Here is a 10,299-nt window from a genome sequence, read left to right as displayed (position 1 = left end):
ATCCCTCCAAACCCTTCCTATTCATATACCCATCCAAATGCCTCTTAAATATTGCAATTGTACCAGCCTCCACCACTTCCTCTGGCAGCTCATTCCATACACATACCACCCTCTGCGTGAAAAGGTTGCCCCTTAGGTCTCTTTTATATCTTTCCCCTCTCACCCTAAACCTATGCCCTCTAGTTCTGGACTCCCCGACCCCAGGGAAAAGACTTTGTCTATTTGTTCTATCAATGCCCCTCATAATTTTGTAAATATCTATAAGGTCACCCCTCAGCCTCCGACGCTCCAGGGAAAACAGCCCCAGCCTGTTCAGCTTCTCCCTGTAGCTCAGATCCACCAACCCTGGCAACATCCTTGTAAATTTTTTCTGAACCCTTTCAAGTTTCACAACATCTTTCCGATAGGAAGAAGACCAGAATTTCATGCAATATTCCAAAAGTGGCCTAACCAATATCCTGTACAGCCGCAACATGACCTCCCAACTCCTGTACTCAATACTCTGACCAATAAAGGAAAGCATACCAAATACCTTCTTCACTATCCTATCTACCTGCGACTCCACTTTCAAGGAGCTATGAACCTGCACTCCAAGGTCTCTTTGTTCAGCAACACTCCCTGGGATCTTACCATTAAGTGTATAAGTCCTGCTAAGATTTGCGTTCCCAAAATGCAGCACCTCGCATTTATCTGAATTAAACTCCATCTGCCACTTCTCAGCCCATTGGCCCATCTGGTCCAGATCCTGTTGTAATCTGAGGTGACCCTCTTCACTGTCCACTACACCTCTAATTTTGGTGTCGTCTGCAAACTTACTATCTGTACCACTTAAGCTCGCATCCAAATCATTTATGTAAATGGCAAAACGTAGAGGATCCAGCACCAATCCATGTGGCACTCCACTGGTCACAGGCCTCCAGTCTGAAAAATAACCCTCCGCCACCACCCTCTCTCTTCTATCTTTGAGCCAGTATCTTCCCCATTTTCTATGGCTCCACACAAAGGCCGCCTTGCTGATCTTTGAGGGGCCCTATTCTCTCCCTAGTTACGCTTTTGTCCTTAAGAAATGAGATGAGAAGAATCCAGAGAAAGTACATTCCTGTCAGGGTGAAAGGGAAGGCTGGTAGGTATAGGGAATGCTGGATGACTAAAGAAATTGAGGGTTTAGTTAAGAAAAAGAAAGAAGCGTATGTCAGGTATAGGCAGGATTAAGTGAATCCTTAGGAGAATATAAAGAAAGTGGGAGTATACTGAAGAGGGAAATCAGGAGGGCAAAAAGGGGACATGAGATTGCTTTGGCAAATAGAATTAAGGAGAATCCAAAGGGTTTTTACAAATATATTAAATACAAAAGGATAACTAGGGAGAGAATACGGCCCCTCAAAGATCAGCAAGGCGGCCTTTGTGTGGAGCCACAGAAAATGGGGGAGATACTAAATGAATATTTTGCATCAGTATTTACTGTGGAAAGGATATGGAAGATATAGACTGTAGGGAAATAGATGGTGACATCTTGCAAAATGTCCAGATTACAGAGGAGCAAGTGCTGGATGGCTTGAAAGGGTTAAAGACCATAAGACCATAAGACATAGGAGTGGAAGTAAGGCCATTCAGCCCATCAAGTCCACTCCGCCATTCAATCATGGCTGATGGGCATTTCAACTCCACTTACCCGCATTCTCCCCGTAGCCCTTAATTCCTTGTGACATCAAGAATTTATCAATCTCTGCCTTGAAGACACTTAGCATCCCAGCCTCCAATGCACTCTGCGCCAATGAATTCCACAGGCCCACCACTCTCTGGCTGAAGAAATGTCTCCGCATTTCTGTTCTGAATTTACCCCCTCTAATTCTAAGGCTGTGTCCACGGGTCCTAGTCTCCTCACCTAACAGAAACAATTTCCTAGCGTCCACCCTTTCCAAGCCATGTATTATCTTGTAATTTTCTATTAACTCTCCCCTTAATCTTCTAAACTCCAATGAATACAATCCCAGGATCCTCAGCCGTTCCTTGTAATTTAGACCTACCATTCCAGGGATCATTCGTGTGAATCTCCACTGGACACGCTCCAGTGCCAGTATGTCCTTCCTGAGGTGTGAGGACCAAAACTGGACACAGTACTCCAAATGGGGCCTAACCAGAGCTTTATAAAGTCTCTGTAGCACAACGGTGCTTTTATATTCCAAATTTAAATGGATAAATCCCCAGGACTTGATCAGGTGTACTCGAGAACTCTGAGGGAAGCTAGAGAAGTGATTGCTGGGCCTCTTGTTGAGATATTTGTATCATCAACAGTCACAGGTGAGGTGCTGGGAGACTGGAGGTTGGCAAACGTGCTGCCACTGTTTAAGAAGGGCGGTAAAGACAAGCCAGGGAACTGCAGACCGGTGAGCCTGACCTCGGTGGTGGGCAAGTTGTTAGAGGGAATCCTGAGGGACAGAATGTACATATATTTGGAAAGGCAAGGACTGATTTGGGATAGTCAACATGGGTTTGTGTGTGGGAAATCATGTCTCACAAACTTGATTGAGTTTTTTGAAGAAGTAACAAAGAAGATTGATGAGGGCAGAGCAGTAGATGTGATCTATATGGACTTCAGTAAGGCGTTTAACAACGTTTCCCATTGGAGACTGATTAGCAAGGTTAGATCTCATGGAATAGAGGGAGAACTAGCCATTTGGATACAGAACTGGCTCAAAGATAGCGATTGGGTGAAATCAGATGAGTTATGGGGGAAGGAGGTGATGGGGGAGACCAAATGAAAGCAGCAAGTATTTCCAGAACTTGTGACATTAAACAAACCGATGTGTATCAAGGTGTGAGCAGGAATTTCTTCTCTGTCAGGATGGGCTTGAAATGGAGGCTTCAGGAGAGGTTCCAAACAAATCCACTGTTTCAATTCCCTGTTGATTTGGAACTTCCTTAAGGATCAAATGGAGGAGAAGGGTTGTTCCTCCAGAGCACACGTGGAAGGACTAGGAATTTCTTACCCTGTCTTAACTCTGCTCCAGCACTGACTGACTCTTACTCCTTCAGTGGGAACTACTGTGCAGCTTCATGCAGCTGAATTGCCGCTCCTGCCTAAGATAATCTCCGATGTTTTGATCAAATCTGTAACTTTGAGCAGATTTCCTCATTTTAAACCGGATTTCAGCCCTCCCCCATCTTGACAGGGGGTCCTGTTCCTATAAAATGCCCAGAAGCATTGTGACCAATGGTAACAGCCTTCTATAAACTCTGTCCCTGCTGAAAATTGCTGCCATAGGCCAGAATAACAGAACCTGGAATCTTTCATGAAAACAACAAATGTTGGAGATCACAGTGAGTCTAGATGACTCTGATGAAGAGTTATCTAGACATTAAACCTTAGCCTGATTTCCCTCCGTGGATGCTGCTTGACTCACTGTGATCTCCAGCATTTGTTGTTTTCATGAAAGATTCCAGGTCCTGCTCCTACAACCTGGAATCTGTTGTTCCACGCACAGTCTGCTATCAAGAGCACCATAATATTCTTAGCAAGAATAAAGAAACAAAACATGGTAATTTTAATAGATTTTTTAATATTTTACTCAACAGAATTTCTTAATACATAAACTGAGCATCATTCACAGCCTAGTTTTTGACACTTTTCTTTTTAAATATAACTTTTTCTTTAAGTGTTTTGTTCTGGTGAAAGAAACCTTTGCTATCAACCAACACCACAGAAATTCCACAATTGTGAGAAATAGCACATTCCATAAAACAAGAACAAACAAAGAGATCATCTACAGACTTCAACAGCTTTGTGCTCGGCTGGGCAGAGAAAGAAATTAACTCAAATAACTGCTTGATCACGGAGTGGGGTGGGGGGAAAGACAGGAATAGAGATAACCACGATATCCAGCCTGAGAATTTTCCTGTATGTTTTCCCGATCAGGATCATTCTCACAGAGTGTCTTGGGCGCTGACTGAGGACATCAAATGTCTAACTCTGCCCAATTAATCTGGATGCATGAGGGACACTGAATGAGGAAGAGACAAGCCATTCCCATTAGAGGACCAAACGGTGAGCACCCAAAGTCCAAAAATTCCAAAAAGGTCGTGTGGTCCTGAACATTATAAACCCTCCTCGATACATTCATCAGTCTCTCTCTCTCTCTCGACCTTTTATTCTAGCTCAGTTTCAAAGGTATCATCAAGAGAGATATCTGTACAATAGCTGCTCTCATGTATGAAATTACTGGAGCTAATTCCCTGACATTAATGCTGGGGAAATCCATACACATTGTCTTCACCCTCGAGCGAGAACATAAAGCACAGAATGACACAGAGGACTAAATGCCTCCACAACATACTCCTCTATTGTGGACCATTAAATGCCAAGTGAAGATTCAACCACTGCCAGCACTCAAAAGGAACCTAAGAAACCTTCAGAACATTCATCCATTCTCACAACCCTACACAGGGCCCAAGTGCAAGAAGGCACTAGGCATTGAATAATACAGTGGACGTTTGTAATATTGTACAATGCCACCATTATCTCCAAGTGACTCCTTTTACTATATCCTGGGGGAGGGGGGGCACATTATTTCTGACCTGGGGTGGCACTGGGCGACAGTGAACTGACTAATTCTCTGAAAGATATTCACAGAAGCACAGACTAAACCTGTTGACCCTCAACAACCAAGTTCCCCCAGAGACTGAGAGAATGTTTATTGCACATCCAGGGAATTTTATAAGCGGATTCTCGGAGAAGAAAGCACAAGAGAGTGAAGGTTAGAATTCCTCTGACATCATCATCCAACTCAGTGCAGTCTCCATCCAGGCAACAGCAACAGACAAGGAGTGCTCAGCACACAACTGGTCAGCTCAGGGACAGCATGGAGTTAGACTCCTCGACACTGTCCCCATCAAACACTCCCAGGAACAGGACAGCTCGGGGGTTATATACACAGTAAAGCTCCCTCTACACCTTTAAACTGGAAGTGAAGCACCCTACTTTGTCCTCATCAAATACTCCCTGGATAGGCACAACATTGGGCAAGATACTGTATAAAGCTCTCTCGAGTGTTTTAAACTAAAACAAAAGCTGCCTCTACTCTTTTGAATTAAAATCAAACTCAAAATAAAGTTCTCTCGATACTGTCCCCATTAAACACTCCCGGGATAGGGACACCGTGGGGTTAGAGATAGAGTACAGCTTCCTCTATGCTGACCTATCTAACACTCCCCAGGACAGTTACTGATGAGATACAGAATAAAGCTTTTTCTAAACTGCCCATTCAAACCCAGCCTGGCTAACCAACACTACTTGTATGGTGATGAAACCTGTACTGCAACTCCTTGCACTGAATACCCAAATTTAAAGGCAGTGGGATATTTTGATTTGCAGAAATCTGTCCAGCTTCACATTTTGTGGCCCAGTGCATAGCTAGTAGTTCACATGCCATAGCAAACCAAGCTCCCACTGTCCCCCTGATCTTGGGGCCAAGCCTGGATATCCTGGTCCAACCTAACCAGGGTTTTTATCTCCTCATAACCCAGCAATTAGCTCCCCACCTCATGAGCCTCAGAGACCTGCCTTGGAAGGTCAGACTCCCTCTCTAGGCACATTCAACAATTTAAAAACTTTAAAAACTTCAAACAAAATAAAAAGTTTTTAATGAAGACAAAACTGTGGAAGTCTCCTAAAAGTGGGGAACTGCTAGATGCCAAAAGCAACAGCACAAATCTTATCCATAGAAAACAAAAATTTAACATTTGGATTAATTGGGATTCATTTCTTCTTTTACACACACACACACACACACACTTTACATAAAGCCCATTTCAAAACTTCTATATTGCTTTTCAATAGTTTTCTTTAAGAAAAAGAATTGTACAGTGGTTAACTCAGTGCTTTAAAGGAAAAAGCAGTCACAAGCTAATAAAATGGTGCAACGTTGTGCTGAGGACATTTAGACACCTACTAGACAATACAAGCTCACACTGACTAATAATCTGGCTATTTACACTTATATACAATAAGGAAGACCTTATATATAGAGCTGTTTTCTCCCCCGATTTTTCCCCACTTCTTGTTCATAAGGTGTGACATGCAATGTGACAACTTCCCTCCTCCAGTGCAACTCAGAAAAACTGGGGCCACGATCACAACCAGTGAGAATATTAAATCAAACACAGACCACTGCCTCAGATTCCAATTCCTGGAGTTTCCACTTGTCGGGTGAGGCTTGATTTAATTTACCAGGAGAGAGGGTTAAGAAGTGCTTCACTCCAATTATTAAAAGTTCATTCTCAGGCTCGGCTGGCAAGGCCATCATTTATGACCTGTGTGTCTCGGAAAGCCGGGACAGGTGGTGGCCGTACATTTTGTCTCAGTTTACAACTTGAGTGCGGTTAAGTGTCTACAAATTACAAGGGTGTTGCCAGGGTTGGAGGGTTTCAGCTACAAGGGAGAGGCTGAATGGGCTGGGGCTGTTGTCCCTGGAGCATCAGAGACTGAGAGGTGACCTGATAGAGGCTTATAAAATCATGAGGGACCTAGCTAGGGTGAATAGCCAAGGTCTTTTCACCAGAGTAGGGGAATCCAGAACTAAGGGCATAGATTTAAGGTGAGAGGGGAAAGATTTAAAAGGGACGTAACGGGCAAATGTTTCACACAAAAGGGTGATGCATGTATGGAATGAGCTGCCAGAGGAGGTGGTGCAGGCTGGTACTATTACAACATTTAAAAGGCATTTGGGCATATGAAGAGGTAGGGTTTAGAGGGAAATAGGCCAAATGCTGGCAATGGGATTAGATTAATTTCAGATATCTGGTTGGCATGAATAGGTTGGATTGAAGGGTCTGTCTCCATTCTGCACATCTCTATGACTCTATGATTCTTTAAACTGGGTTGGTTTTGGACAGGACCTGAAGGCACAGACCAGATAAGGACAGCAGGTTTTATCTGAAAGAATGCGTGCAAATCTATTGGGCTTTTCTGACAATTGGAGTGGGGCTCAGAGGGACAAAATGGATTATGAATGGAGGGTAAAGTTGACTTGAGGCTGACCTGTGGCAAATGTCCCAGCACTGGGCTATGTGACCATGGGAAATAGCTCCTGGAGTCACATCCCTCACTGTTTCCACCACACTCTCTGGAGCAAAGAGAACGAGGGTATGGGATGGTGTTGGCAGGGACAGGGGAAGGCAGAGGGGTGAGCTAACGATTCAGATATCAAAGATGGCTTCGGAAGAAGTGAATGTTGACTGCTCGGCAACATAACCTTCACACACAGCCTGTAACATCAGAGCAAGCATTATGCGGACTTAGCACCAACATCTTTACCATTACCAGAAAGGTCAGTTGACCTCAAGGCTCTAAACCCTTGCAATACAGCACAAAGATCCCACAGCAGTGGCTAGCATCAGAGCTGAACAAATGGAGACATTGGATTGATAGGCCAATGACTGAATTCTGGATCAATGGTGCTGGAAGAGCACAGCAGTTCAGGAAGCAGCGAAATCGCTGCTCGTTGGATGCTGTCTGAACTGCTGTGCTCTTCCAGCACCATTGATCCAGAATCTGGTTTCCAGCATCTGCAGTCATTGTTTTTACCAGGCCAATGACTGAACACAATTGTAATAGGATTGTGGTGCTTTTGTTTAAACACACTACTTAGGACTAGAACCTGAGGGCACAGCCTTAGAGTGAAGGGAAATCCTGTTCGAACTGACATAAGAGGGAATTTCTTCAGCCAGGTGGTGGCGAGTCGGTGGAACTCATTGCCACAGAGGGCTGTGGAGGCCGAGCCATTGAGTGTATTTAAGACAGACATAGATTCTTGGTTAGTAACGGTTATGGAGATAAGTCAGAATAATGGGGTTGAGAAACATATCAGCCTGATTCAATGGGCTGAAAGGCCTAATTCTGTTCCTACATCTTATGATCTTATTAATAATTAACACTGAATGCCATTTTATCAGCCAATCTGTCCCCTTGTTTTATCAGAGAGGTGGTACTATGACGAGGTATGGTTTATAAGTTAATAGTGAGGTACTAGAGAGTACAGTTTACTATGTGTTACAGGTTAATCTCTCTGACAGTACATGGAGCTGCGCTAACACCGTTTTTGCTCAGTCTTATCATAGGGCAGTTCAGTGCCAACCAGATATGGTGGGCGGCACAGTGGTTAGCACTGCTGCCTCACAGCGCCAGAGACCCGGGTTCAATTCCCGACTCAGGCGACTGACTGTGTGGAGTTTGCACGTTCTCCCCATGTCTGCGTGGGTTTCCTCCGGGTGCTCCGGTTTCCTCTCACAGTCCAAAGATGTGCGGGTCAGGTGAATTGGCCATGCTAAATTGCCCGTAGTGTTAGGTAAAGGGGTAAATGTAGGGGTATGGGTGGGTTGCGCTTCGGAAGGTCGGTGTGGACTTGTTGGGCCGAAGGGCCTGTTTCCACACTGTGGGTAATCTAATCTAATCAGACTGAGTGTGGAATTGGAGTCCCGTGTAGGGAAGAATGGCAGCTTTTTGCCCTTAATGGGACACTGGAAATCAGTTGCTTGTGCTAACCCCAGTCTTTATGTTCAGATTCTTACATGACTGTCGCGAGGGGTTGACGTGGCCCAGGAAGCCATATTGTTGACATGGTGACAGCCAGTTGCATGGGCAGTGAACCCAGGGCTTGTCTATAAAGGTCATCGCCTGAGAATGAAGTTTCAAATGTCACCAAGGGAACAGGGTGACCCACTGCCTTCAGGTGAATGAGCACAAAGGAGGAGGGTCACTCCAGAAAGTGACCTGTACCTCGGAGGGCCAAACTGCTTACATGGAATGTGTGGCTCAGAAAATAGGCCATTCAGCCCAACTAATCCATGCTAGTGCCTATATTCCACGAGCTCTTTCACCTTAGTCCATCGTTCTAGGCCACACACTCATGCATTTATCTACTTTTCCTTGAACATTATTTGCATCAACTGCACTCACAGAAGTGGTTTCTCCTCTCAATCACACTCTGGATAAGCACGTTTCTCCAGAATTCCTGATTCAATTCGGACAATCTTCTACCAAGACCACTTGTATCTGGCGCCCCCATAAGTAGGAACATTCTCTCAGAAATCACAGGCCTTTCTGCTGTTCCTGGCCCCACACACACACACACACACACACACACACACCAACCCCACCTTCCTGCCCCCTGAGGCCCTGTCCTATGACCCTGTCCCACAACCTCAGCCGAACCCATTCAGAAATTTAAAGACCGAATTGTTACCCCTTTATCCAAAACCTTCATTTTTCTAGAGATGAAAAGCTGTGACCAATCAGTTCAGCCTTTCCAGGCAGTGTATCCTCTCAGTACAGGTTCCATTTTCTAAACCTTGTTGTACCCTTCCCTGTGCCTCTATATCCTTCTTGTTGTGTAGTGTCTTGTGCTGTTGGTGCAGTCTAAGTTCTATCTGGGTTAATGTAACAACTCTGCTTTTCGGTTCTATTTTTCTAGAAACAAAGCCAATTTGTGTTTGTTGTTACAGTCTTACCAGGATGTGCAGGAAAGCCCATGCTGATTGGAAAGGGTGGCATTGTGGTGTTGGTTGGTAAGGATGCAGTGCTGTGTGCTTTAAGGCTGGCTCATCTACTGTAATAAGTAAGTCACCTCTATCCAAATATCTGTGGGAAGTGATCAAAGGCAGAATCTTGTTGTGGTTTTGTGTGTGTGCACATACTTACAGTTCAGTGACAGTGATATATTTGTGAAAAATGAAGAGCTACAGGAAAGGAGAAACAGCGGGAGAATGTGAGAGAGACACAAACACTGAGAGACACAGAATCACATGGATTCACAGACTCGAGGTGTATCAGAGATGGCACAAGGTTAGTTTTCACACATGAGAATAAATCACAGAGAAAACAAAAACAAAACACGAGAATAAATATGCATTGCAAAAATACTTTACCTTCCTCCTCAAATAGAACAGTGTCAGGGAGCTAAGGTGCAGGGAAGGGTAGAGAAGCAGATAGCTTTCTAACCAACCCTTTGTAAACCAAATAATGATTGTCACAGATGCTCTAGTTCACCATTGTTATAACCAGGGTCTGTCTGGGTGTGGGCAGGAAGGAGGGGGCGGGTGTGAGAAACGGAACAATACTGGATGAGTTTTAAATGTTTCACATACCTGTGTGTTCCAATCACACCTCAGGCTGTTCTATTTGTTGTTACTGTTTTAGGATTAAATCATAAGGATATCACATATCATCCTCTGGCCCTTAACATTTCTGTCCATTTGGTTGTGTGCACACACCTTCTTGTTTTTTTCTCAAAGGGAGAGGGAGGA

The sequence above is a fragment of the Hemiscyllium ocellatum genome, chromosome 28 (genome assembly GCF_020745735.1).
Source record: "Hemiscyllium ocellatum isolate sHemOce1 chromosome 28, sHemOce1.pat.X.cur, whole genome shotgun sequence".
Taxonomy (NCBI): domain Eukaryota; kingdom Metazoa; phylum Chordata; class Chondrichthyes; order Orectolobiformes; family Hemiscylliidae; genus Hemiscyllium; species Hemiscyllium ocellatum.
The sequence above is the reverse complement of the archived record's forward strand: the minus strand, read 5'-3'. Positions refer to the sequence as shown.